We start from the raw sequence: 12,955 nt of genomic DNA, 5'->3' as shown, positions 1-12,955 counted from the left end.
AAACCATCACAAAATGAAAAGGTAACTTACTGAATGAAAGATTTTTTCAAATGATATATCTGATAAGGAGTTAATATCCAAATTATCTAAAGAAATCATACAATTTAATATCAAAACCCCCCAGATATTCCAATTTAAAAATCGGCAGAGAACCTGAACTCGTTACTTTTTAAAGTGTTTGATACAGTACTTAGATGCATTCTTTTTTCATTAGCCTTGAATATCAATACTCTTAACGTCTCCGTTTATAAATGAAGAAATTAAGGAATGGAGAGATAAATGACTTGTCTAAGGTACAAAGCTTATTACAAAAAAGATTATACTAAACCAGACCTCTGATTCAGATTCCTATACTTTAATCATTATGGCTTACTGCAGAAGATTAGAGACAGAATTTGACATTGAAAGCTTAGATTCCAGTTTTTAATGTGACTTCTTCACCATGCCTTTATGTCTAAGGGAAAAAATTCTGGTCTGTACTGCCATTAATGATAATACTGCTTTAGAGAAATGTTCTGGAGGGAAAGGATATTATTCAAATTTATTTTTAAAGTTTTTTTTTGGTTTGACTTTGTTTCTTAATTTTCTCATGCTAGGATGGGAGGGCAAACCAAACCTAAACTAACAATACCAACTATATGTGTGTGCGTGTGAGTGTGCCTGTACTTATAAGTATGAAAATACATCTTACAAGAAAAGGCAAGGCCAGAATCTATAAGGCTAAGGATTTCGACTTTATCTTAGATGCAAGAGAAAGCAATTAAATGAAAAGATAGTTGTGTAGACACTAGGCTGTTCAAGTAGAGCAAAGGAGAAATGGTAGTGGCTAAGATGGTGGCAATGAAGATGAAGAGAAACATTATGTATGTGATGAGAGGGAGAGAGAGAGAGAGAGAGAGAGAGAGAGAGAGAGAGAGATGAGATTCCAGAGGACCTAATGATGCAGTCTATGCAGAAAGTGAAGAAAAGGAAGGAATTGAGGACCATTCCCAGGTTTTTGCACTGAGTTAGTTTTTGTGTGAATCATGGCACCATTCACTGAGGAAGAAAAGATTTGCAGGATGGGACAGTTTGGAAGAAGGAATAATTGAAGTTTCATTTTAGACATCTTAGTTGTAGAGACGTCAAGCAGTGTTCCTCATATTTCTCCAATGAAAAGAATCACCTGGGGATCTTATTGCACATATGGATTATCACCTTTTCTGCTAGAACTTCTGGTTTGGTAGTCTGAGTTGAACACAAAGTACTGGATTTTCTCACACTGCAGAAGAAAAAAAACACACTGAAGGAGGTGGGAAAGAGCTAACCTAAGTAACTTTGGAAAACAGTATTTTAATATACTGTAATTAACCATGCAGAATATATACTGAAAAGCTAAAGACAAAAAAAAAATGTACACAAATATTGAACTTGTTAGTAAATTTATTTTTCACACGCGTACAGGTTAATGATTTTTAAATATTTTATGTGTATTCCAGAATTGAGCAAATGACTAAATAGACTGCAAATAATGAGAATCAGGTTTCTAATTGTTAAAGAGTGACAAATAAGGAAAGGGTAAGGGAGGCTAGAATAAACCCTGTGGTGTTGGATTGGAATCAAGGTATCAATTTGAATTCATATATCAATTTGAAGTTATATATATATGTAGGTAGACAGATGATAGATAAGGTGTGTGTGTGCACACGTGTGTGTGTATACACACACACCCAGATAGATAATATGAAAATAGAGATACTTGTATATTTTTATGTATTCGTATATATTTTTTCAGCTCTCTCTGCTGAAAACACAATGAGGTAGCTTGGATAGTGATAAATCCACCTCATACCAAGATTCTGGTTTCTGAATACCATTATTAATGCAAGGAACAAGAACTTCACGGAGAAATGACTGATTCAAGGCTGAGACAGAGGAAAGTAAAAGATGGGTCTGGAGCATTTTGTGGTGTCAGAAAGTAAGATATTACTCCAAAAATTGTATGGTCATGTAGGAAAAATATAGGAGACAGCTGGAAGGAGTACCAGTGACCAAATATGGAACACTTTGAGAAACAAAACTATTAATGATAGTAATAAATTTTAACCCGTAGAATAAAATAAATATCCACAAGTTCACACTGATGTATGTATATATATGAACAAATAACCAGATAAATACATAAATGAACGAGAAGAACAGCTCTTTCTTATACTCAAATTATAGTTAATAAATGTAGAGGGAATGATGGGAATAGAAAATGAACAACCATCAAACACCACAGTAACTGGTGGAGTCAAAAATTATTGATGGATGCTAAAATTAGTATGGGAAAATTAAACAAGAAGCAGAATATTTGAACAATTTCAAATAATTACAAAGGGAAAAATAGTGATTTTGCAGCTATCATTATAACTAAGTCATCAAAGTTAGCATCCCCAGTAGTGAGACATACAGATTTGTTTGTACCTCTAATATGTACTGAAAATGGCATAATATCTCTCCTGATGTGTTCATGTCAAGAAATTCATATCCTCAGTCTAACCATGAGAAAATATCAAACAAACCCTATTTGAGAAAAATTCTACAAAATGACTGGATAAGATTTTCCATTAGTTCAAGGTCATAACAGACAAAAAAAGACTGAGGAACTATCCTAGATTAGAGAAGAATGGGGAGATATGACAAGCAAATGCAATAAGGGATCCTAGATTTGAATCTGGACCACAAGACAATAGGCAATATTTGAATACGCATCTATAAATCGTTAGTAGCATTGTGACAATGTAAACTTTCTGCTTTCAATAATTATACTCTAGTAATATAAAATGTTAACATTTGGGGAAGCTGAGTAAAGGGTATATGGGAACTCATACTGCTATGTTTGAAGTTTTTTGATAAATAAGATTTGATAACACAGTTTTATAAAAACTTAGTTTGGACATTTCTGAACCTCTTTTTTGTTCCTTATGGAAGAAAGTTGCTTGTTTAGGGATAATACTAATTCAATGGGGGTAAGATCTACACAGGACCAACCCTAACATTCATAGTGTGTGGCACAGGAAACAACTTTGAATGGCCATTTCAAGGAACAATATACTTAAGTGTATACAATGAGTAAAGTGGATGAACTACACAAATTAATGAGTTGAAAAACCATAGAATCATAGAATTTTCTCACTGTAAAGGCTCTTACTTTCATAACTTTTCATAACTTTTCAGTTCCTATGGGTAAATACCAAAGAGCATGATTACTAGATCACTGTATGGTAAAAGTATGTTTATTTTGTAAGCAACTGCCAAGTATCCCGCTAGCCACAAATGAGATTTCCAATTGTTCTGCATTATCACCAACTTCGGTATTTCAGTTTTGGGATTTTAGCCATTTAAATAGGTGTGTAGTGGTATCTCATTATTGTTCTAATTCAAAATTCACTGATGACATGGAATGTGCAGCATCTTTTCATATGCTTATTTGCCATGTGTCTATTTTCTTTGTTTAACCATAGTAGTTTTGTTGTTTTTTTTTAAACCAAGGCCTGCTAACTCTTGTCCTCCTGTGTCTATTTATGTTGTCTTTTTTCTTTCTTTCTTCTTTTTTTGAACATTTGATCATTTAGTATTTTTCCTGGTTATGTCCTATTATTTTTTATACTAAAATTGGGCTTAACTTATTTTAGGAAACTATAAAGATACCTCCACATTCTGGATGTTGTTATCTTTCTCTTGAAAAGATTTACTTTGGCCCATGGCAGACAGTTACTATAGGGACTGGTAACCTTAGTCCATTCTCAGTTTCAGCTCATTCAAAGCCGTTTTTCAGTCTGTGTGAAGGTTGGTCTATTTCTGTCTTGTCCTTCCTCTATGGGTGTTGCCCTTTGGGATTACCATGTGAATGTTTGGATTCTCCCTATTCCCAACTACCCTTGTATTTGTTAGGCTTTAAATGTAATGGTTCCCGCAGCCCTGTGAGACTAAAGATGCACTTAGCTTGTCATTCCATTAGTTGTTGCCTTTAGCTTGAGCTGTTGCCCATTGGCTTCTGTGGTTACAGTCTTTTGAACTCTTTGGCTTTTCAGCTCCTAGGCTGTATGAGCTGAATCAGCAAATGCCCCAAGGACAAAAGCTGCACCAAGTGTCAAGCTTGCGTCTGTGTTTCCCTTCTCCCCACAACTTGGCCCACATGTCTTGGTGTCTCTCTAACATTCAGACGCCAGCGAACAGAAGTTTTCCTACTCGATCCAGCTTGTCTAAAATTCCTTTAGACTTCGCCTGATCTTATGTTATTATTCAACTATCATCTCAATTACCCCAGGAAGAAAATTTACAATTTTATGTTTTATTTTTTCATTTTCTATATTACCTCAGTTTCTGTAGAGACCTTTTACCTCCCTGTTCAGTCTAGTTCCTGTGTTAGCAGCAAGATGGAGATAAGGTGGAGGCTAAGAATACTGGGGGGAAATCACTGATGAATGATATGTCTCGTTCTTTTTGTTTTTTCCTCTCCTTATTTATTACTCTGGCAGCCTACACCTGCCTTTCTTCATTTGACCCAGTTGCCCAAATAAGAAACCCACTCTGGTAAAGACCTGACTTTACTCTCAACAATGTCTGCATGTTAGGATTAGCTAGATGATGAACACCATGCCAGAGTTCTTTGTGTGACACTTTTGCAGACTTTTGTTAGCCCTTTAGTTTGCCTCTTGCAAACGCTGCTCAGATTGTTGAGGTTTTCTAAGATTCTGTAGGTCAAACCTCTCTACCTGCATACCAGATGAGCCCTTCTCTCTTTCCTGACTTCACTTGTGGGAGGTTAGCCCTCGGTTCTTCTTTTTCCCCATCCAATCATAATTGTTCATGAATTCCAAAAGGCCCTCAAAATATCTGTCGTCCCTTTCTCTCTTCTCTTTTTTATCAACACTGTTAAATATTAACCATATATTTGCATACCTCTTTCTTACTTACAGTGGAATATTGGAAGGCTCGCTCATTAAGTGTGAGCCCCACCAAATTAGGACTCATACAACACTCTCCTCCAGGCCAAAACTTTTGATATCCACTGGGTTTTTTTATACTATCTTATATGTATCTAAATTTGTAATGATTTAGTTAATTCCTGAGTTACGTGACAATAAGAAATCAGTCAAATTAGCACTACAGAAGTGCAGCTTAGACCTAGGGACCAGAACCAAGGACCACAAAAACCTGTGAACCAATAAGTTTCACTTGTACTTCATGTTTAACAACTGCTGAGGGTGAATGGGAAGTGAGGGAAAAAGAGTTTAACTTCATATCACAGAAACTTGCACTAAAATGAAGAGGAAAATGACCCAGTTCCTGGTTCAAGTCACTGCAATCTGCTTCAATAAATAATAACAGCACACAAGGAAAACTAACACTATATGATAGGAACAATGGATAATTAATTACCAGATCAGGGAGGACAGATTACACTTGCTATGGGATTTCATTAAAGAAGGATTCCAAAAAGTACTGGCTTCTTCTGAGAAGACTTCTCAGGACAGGTAGCATTTAAACTGAGTCTTGAACAAGTATATAGAGGGTAGGGAACAGGCCTTCCGGGCAGGGAACAGGCACAGTGTCAGGAATGGCACAAAGGCCTTATGGAATACGGGACAAAACTGGCTGAACACAGGAGTGCTACGTGTTGGGGAATATGGGGGAAGGCTGGCTGAGGTTGGTTAAATGAAACATAATTAGACAGAAGAGAAAGTAGGTGGAAAGACACGTGGAAGACTGTGGAAAGCCCCTGAAGATGGAGGTCAGCATAATAATATGAAGAACTCAGTGGTACTTTGACACTGTATGAATGTCTAGGTTTAAAAAATCAGGAAAACACAATAAAAGAATAAACTACCGATATAATGATATGTAATCAGAGGCCAGATACCAAAGAATACACACTGTGTGTTTCCACATATGTCATATATGGTGATAGATAGAGGTCAGCTTAGGTGTTGCCCTGGGAGAGTATGGAACAGAAAGAAGTAACAGAGAACCGTGTAGGCTGTTAGAAATATTTTATAATATCTTGATCTGGTGTTGGATACATGGGTGCATAGAGATGTAAAAATTCAGTTATTAGCAATGTAGTTAACCTACTAGAGTTTTTTTAATGTATGCGTACATTAAAAAAAACTCTAGTAGGTTAATTAGGCTGTCAGTTGTATGAAGTAAATTTTGGTCAAGGAATAGCCAAGGTAGTAATGCAGTAATAAGTTATAAATGTACTCACTGTGCTCTAGAATGTCACAATTGGAATACAAGAAATATGTGTAAGAAAAAAGACAAGTATTGAATATTGATGGTTGGATGAGCTGAATAAGTTAGATCACTCTACTTTCAATTTAAGAACTTGGCCAGTGTTTGGATACCTTTGAACAAAGAAAAAAAAGAAATACAATTTTTATTACGCATATGCTATGTATCAATTCCTGACTTATATTTTGACACATATAAACATGGGAAATATTGCACCTTGTAACTGAGACAATGAAGATGAGTGAGGTAGCTGGTTTTGACACTAGAGGCTGAGAAAACCATCAGCTCATAATCGTAAGAAGTCTGAAGTCGGAGGAAAAGAATCAAGAGGAAATAGTGGTAAGTGCCAGGAGCTTCTGGAAACTACATCAGAGATGAAGACTCCAGGATTGTTGAGCTTTCTAAGAGTCCCAATAACTCAGGTAAAAACAGAAGGCTTAAAACTGAATCCTGGGGATATATGTATGCACATAGCTGATTCACTTTGTTATACAGCAGAAACTAACACAACACTGTAAAGCAATTATACTCCAATAAAGATGTAAAAAAAACAAAAAAAACTGACTCCTGCAAAGTAACAATTGTTAGGACAAACAGTAAAGAATTATAAGAAAAATAATCACATGCCTGTCCCAACAGAGAAATATCCTAAGCTCCATCTCACCATTTCTCCGATTGGCCTTTCACAAAATACAGTCCCATCAGCTGAATATAGGTTTGTCAAGTAACTGTAAGTAAGACTGAATTAAACAAAAATAAATCAATTCCTTCCTCCAAAACTTTTCAGAGTATGTAATGTAACAAAGTGAAACTTGAATTTCATGTCGGGATGTAGAGTACGGCTCTTCCCAAATGCTTCTGTCTTCTAACTACATTAACATCATCTAAAACCAGTGTTCTGCAGGACAGAGATTGTGAAACGCTGCTCTCATCATGTAAGATATCAAGTCTTTCTGAAAATCCATTCTTCCTTCTGCCCTTTCTTGTGTTGTCCCTGTCACCTGGAATGTCTGTCCTAAGCTCCACCTGCCAAAACCCTACCCATTTTTAGGATCCAAGAGATAATAAAAGGCTTACATTACTGAAAGGCAGAGAAAGAAATCCCTTCCTAGGGATCTACATTTCCTTCCTAGGGAGAAGAAAAATTGTAAAGTATACCACAGTGACCTTAAGTCTATGAATGTAACTATGTTGTGTTACTTTGAGTTCTGTAAAAGTCAATGTGCTACAATATACATGGATATGAATGTTTAATCTCTTACAAGTAGAACTTGCTGATAACTTTCATCATGAGCGAGGTTAATGATTAAGGGAGCCATTGTATTTGGCTCAGCCCTTATAACTAGGGAATATTAAAATTGGAAAGGTCCCTAGATATTAGCAAATCTATCCACCTCATATTCTAAGTAAGGAAACTGAGACCTTCATAGATTGGATATTTATATTAACAAAGGAAAAGGTTATAAGATTGGCAGAACTACCTTTTAGATTAAGAATTTTGAGATTTTTATAGACTACTAGGACATTATGTCCACTGATACTGAGACAATGTGTTTCTTAGTCATCATTTTCTATTGCACTGACCAAGCGAGGTGGCAGTCAGTAGTTGTACAAAGGGAAAAAGAAAACTTTAGGAACTCCCGATTTATATACGCAGGGAAATTCATCATTCATGTATTTAAGCTAACTGGATGCAGTTTATCAGCTACATTGAGGAATGGTGAAGTGAAGTGTCTATACAATTAACATGTTAGTTTGTGTCATGACCTCCCTGTTGTTCAAGTGAGTTAACGGTTAGCACTCAACTAGGCACTTAAGAGTCCATTATAAATCTGGACTAAACGTTTATCTGTGGCATCTTTATTCTTCTTTGGTGCCCTTAGGCAGAATAGCCCTCTTATGTTTTGATAAATTCAAGTATTAAACAGGGCTAAGGTTTCACAAGTTCTTTGGCCTAAACATGGGGGTAAGGGAGACCAATGAGCTGGAGTACTTCTAGATTTCAGAATGGTCAGATTGAGGAAGAAGAGTCTTATGCCAGAGGGGAAAGAAGACTGATTATAATTACCTATTTTTAAAAATTCCAACCCTTTTCAATGTTCTAAAGTGATCAGGAAGTACATGGGTATGCTAGGAAGTAAGGGACTCAAGCAACAATATTCTCTAAGAGTTTGTGGATGGCAATGAAGAGGAAAGGAAGATAGAGACAATCCTAGAAAAGGTTTTAGTTGGCCATAATAATGAAGTCAGAAGGAGAAGAAGAAGAAGAAGAATGACACACGCAATGGGAAAGAGAAAGCAAGAATAGAGAAGCAAAAGGGAGAGTAGAAAAATGAGACAAATTTGGAGAAGGAAATGAGGAAGAAAACTGGGTGAAAGAAGGAAGCACTGATGGTAGACCACTTGACACTCAAACATTAACACGATGCACATTTAAGATGTGTCATCCATGGCCATGGTCATTACCCTCAAATAGTTTACAGTACGTGTTTCAGAGACATTTATAAATTGAAAATGCCATTAAAATAAGTGCCAGGGTATAAGTATTCATGGAATTGTATGGGAGAATATAAAGTCCCCCGTCAAAGAGCCTTCTGAGACATCGGAAAAAAAGGAAAAACCTAAAAAGCATAAGACTCTTCCTATTTTCATTTCCAATGATACATCCCAATCTTGATGATCAATCAGCGATTTAAATATCAACTATAAACACAGTATTTTATGAGCTGCTATGCAGTATACTATACTAGAGCAATAGAACAGAGAGGACCTCAAACCCTCTGTTCCCTCAAATTGAAAGGCACGCTTCCTGACCCCTCCAGACCACTACTGGACACAAGGAACACACACTAATGTTTCAGGACCCCAACCAGCAGTCACCTGCTTTGTGATTACTTCCATGACACACCCTAACACCACTGACTTTCCTGCTCCTACGGGACATGACATATATTTCCTATTTTAACACATACCACAGTGCATTATGATTGCAGGTAGATGTTCTAACAACTTGAAAGAGAATGATGACTTTTTTCTCTTTACATCTTGTTATTTCCTACTCCTAATATTTCTTGAAGAGAAACCATAAAAATATAAACAAACACAAAAAACAGATAATATACAAAACGTGTGCTTTGCACCTTAACACAAACTTAAGTAAAATTAATTCTGACAGTATCCGGCATGACAAACTTCCATGGTACAAATGAGAGTGGACCAAGGTTTGAGCAGGTACAGGAGACAATCCAGGCATGAACAACACCAAGGAAAGGTAGACAGGAAGTAACATGGTGTGTAGGAAATCACAAGACCAGTCTGATGGGAAGAGACTTAAACAAGACTGAAACTCACTTTCTAAACCTCCATCTCCAACAGGACAATTCGCAAGACACAGGTGCACCAAAGTGGCCCAATATTCAATCCCTTTAATGGTGAGGAACAGTTTAAAATTTTATAAATTTAGTTTGCCCAGAAGCAACTATCAGATGTTGGCAGGACACAATGAAGGCTTACCTTTGTTAACATAGTTAAGTCTCTCTCTCTCACAACTAGCCCACTTGGATCCACGTTCCTTAGCACACCCGACGCACTTACACAGCATTGATGAGCTTTACGCAACTGGAAGGTCACATCTTTATTTCTTATTGCAGGAACACAACATCTGGAAACTTTATTTCTATCAGAAGCTAAAGCAAAATTATTGTAAAATGAGTCATTTAAACCATACATTTTATCACCGTTAAAAAGCATCTGCTCTGTGCTAAGGATTAGAAATGATTCCTGTCCTTAAAGCCTCATTAAGGACGAAGATCTATAAACTCAAAATTTCAATCACATGAGATAAAGAACCATAACCTTTAAGCACAGAAGTGCCTATGGAGGCCAAAAGTTATAGCTAAGTGGCGGCTTCATGATAACCCTGAAGTACAGTCTAGAAAGATGAGGCTATGCAGAGTTGGAGTAGGAGGTGCATTAACTGCAGAGGAAACATCTGTGAAAAGACACTCGAGCCTGACACCTGCTGGGCACTGTAAATACTGCAGGTGGGGATGACGAAAGACCAGGAGTCCAAGTGTGAGAAGAGACAGAAATAAAAATAGACATGTTGGCCCAAGCAAGCCTGGGAGAGAGCATGGCTTGTATCCCACAGGTGATGAGGCCTGGGGCTACCACTGGCTGAGTAAGGGTGCCTCCGCTGATTAGAAAAAGGCTCCCCGCTTCTGAAGGACCAATTAGACAAAGGGAGTGATCACAAAAAGCTCCCCTTCCTCAGGGCCAAAGAGCCCCAGGAGGCTTGGCAAAGCACAGTTCAGATTACAGGCCTCTGTGCAGAGCACATGCTGGGCGGCTAGTATGCACTAACTCTGTGTGGGCAAGCCATTAGCAGCATTATTTTAGGCATATCTTGTCATGTTAGAAGATCACTCAACCCGAGTAGGCAGATAAACTTAGAGGCACTGAGACCAGGGGCCACGAAACCACCCAGGAGTTTCTACCATAGTCGGGGCAAAATGTAATGTGGACGAAGAAGCAAATTTAGGAGGAGGCCAAAATTTACAAGCTAGACCCACTGGATGAAAGTCATAAAGAAAGTTCAGGGAAGGAATTCTGAAGAGAATGGGCTCTGCATTTTTCTGACAATCAATGTAAAATATTAGGCAAAATTAAGTACAGTGGCCTTTAAGGTCCCTTCCAGCTCTAATTTCTTTTGATTTCTAACTTATTACTCTGGTTAAGTAAAGTCCCTTCAGAGGTACAGAACAGTTCCTACACCTGAATGGGATGCAAAGAATAATCTGACTTCTCTTCACCAGGGGATGTGTGGAACTGTCCTTGCAGAAGAGGTAACACATGGTGAGAACCCCAGATCCTAGAAAAGGGCCAGGCACACGATAAGTATTCAGCTTTTTGAAAACAAATGAACAATCATTTCCTCTTCTACATCTTCACACCCTTTATCTGCTGGTTGCTTTCTTTCAGCTTATAAACTTCCTCAATATACCCACTTAAAAAGCCCTCAGACCTATGATTCTTTGTATCTTGTTGTGGGTAACCTAAGTCTCTCCCATGCCTTCAAACACCTCTCCTCCCCAAAAGCCCAGATATGAACCTTGGGCCCAGACCTGTCTACCAGGCCCCTCTAAAGCACTGAAGATGAAGTAAGATCCTCTCCCCACCCCCAATCCCTTCCTACTGTGCTCTGTCTCTCTCAAAAAGATGCAGCTGTAAACTGTCACCCACGCTTGCTGCCCTCCCTTTTCTAACTGGTCACCAGGCCCCACCCATTCTCTCTCAGATCTGCAAAATCCAGTCCAACCTTTTATAACTTAAGTGGGAACCTTAGATTACAATTCACCCTGCACCCAATCAAGTGCCTTGCACATGCAGGTCCGAGTGAGTCTCTAAACCACAAGTCCATCTCACTGTTCTTTAGGGTTTCCCACAGCCCTCAGGATAAACATCTAAACTTCTGACAGGACAAACAAGGCCCCCTTCTCTTGGGCCCCACTAACTTTCCAGTATCAACTCTCATTTCTTTCCCAAACCCTGAGTTCCAGTCCTATACCTTAGTTTTGCCATATTTTCTTATATTTCTCAAACTTTGACACACACTGCTCCCTCCTGCCACCCCAGGAGCTTCTACATATCCTTAGAAAGGATGGCACCTCCTCCAAGAAGCCTACCCTGAACTTTCCCTTCCAAGATTCTGTGCTCTGCAAAGGGGAAAGGTGGGGGGGGAGGGATACATTAGGAGTTTGGCATTAACATACACACACGACTCTATATAAAACAGATAATCCACAAGAACCTACTGCATAGCACAGGGAACTCTACACCATATCCTGTAACAAACTCTATGGGAAAAGAATCTGAAAAAGAATGGATATATGAATAACTAAACCACTTTGCTGTACACCTGAAACTAACACAATATTGTACATCAACTAACCTCCAATATAAAATAATAATTAAATTTTAAAAAAAGATTCTGTGCTCTGTAGCACCAGAACTCACTTCTTCCAGAGCACTGACTACTGCGCTTGTGTTTACCTGCCGCCCAGTAGAAGGGGAGATTACCTAGGGCAGAAGCATCGTCTCCAGCAGCCCTTGGTTCTGACAACTCATTCAAGTGCCAGGCTACTTTACACACATAACCTGCTTAATTCATTCTAAGAACCCACAGAAAGAGTGGTTTTTAATGTCATTTTACAAGTGTGGGGATTGCAGTTCAAAAGTAACCTGCCCAGGCCACAGACAGCGTAAGCCCTGGAATTCAAACCCTAAGCTGCCTTCACACCAGTGCTCCTTCCACTATATGATACGACTACTGAAAAACAGATTTTTTTTCCTGAACCCTGTTTTAATGGAAAGGAAATGAAGCTGGGATATATCCATTTCCTAATCGCTTTGGCGTGTACCAGGCAAAGTCGTTCAACAGACCAGGTAACATCTGTGGAACAATTAACGATGCTCCAAACTGTCCTAAGTGTTCTACATTGTAGGGTCTACAAACATGAACACAGTGCGACCTTGTAACCTCCAGAGAGAGTGAGTCCTGTTCAGCCCATGCTACAGATGAGAACACTGAGACCTAGAAGCCTTAAGGCACTCGGCCGGGGTCACCGAGCTGGCAGGAGTCCTAGGCCGTACGCCCCATCCAGCGCACACACACCCGGGCACTGGGCTCCGGTTC

This window comes from Mesoplodon bidens, assembly GCF_964165515.1.
Source record: "Mesoplodon bidens genome assembly, contig: HAP1_SCAFFOLD_423, whole genome shotgun sequence".
Classification (NCBI taxonomy): domain Eukaryota; kingdom Metazoa; phylum Chordata; class Mammalia; order Artiodactyla; family Ziphiidae; genus Mesoplodon; species Mesoplodon bidens.
The sequence above is the reverse complement of the archived record's forward strand: the minus strand, read 5'-3'. Positions refer to the sequence as shown.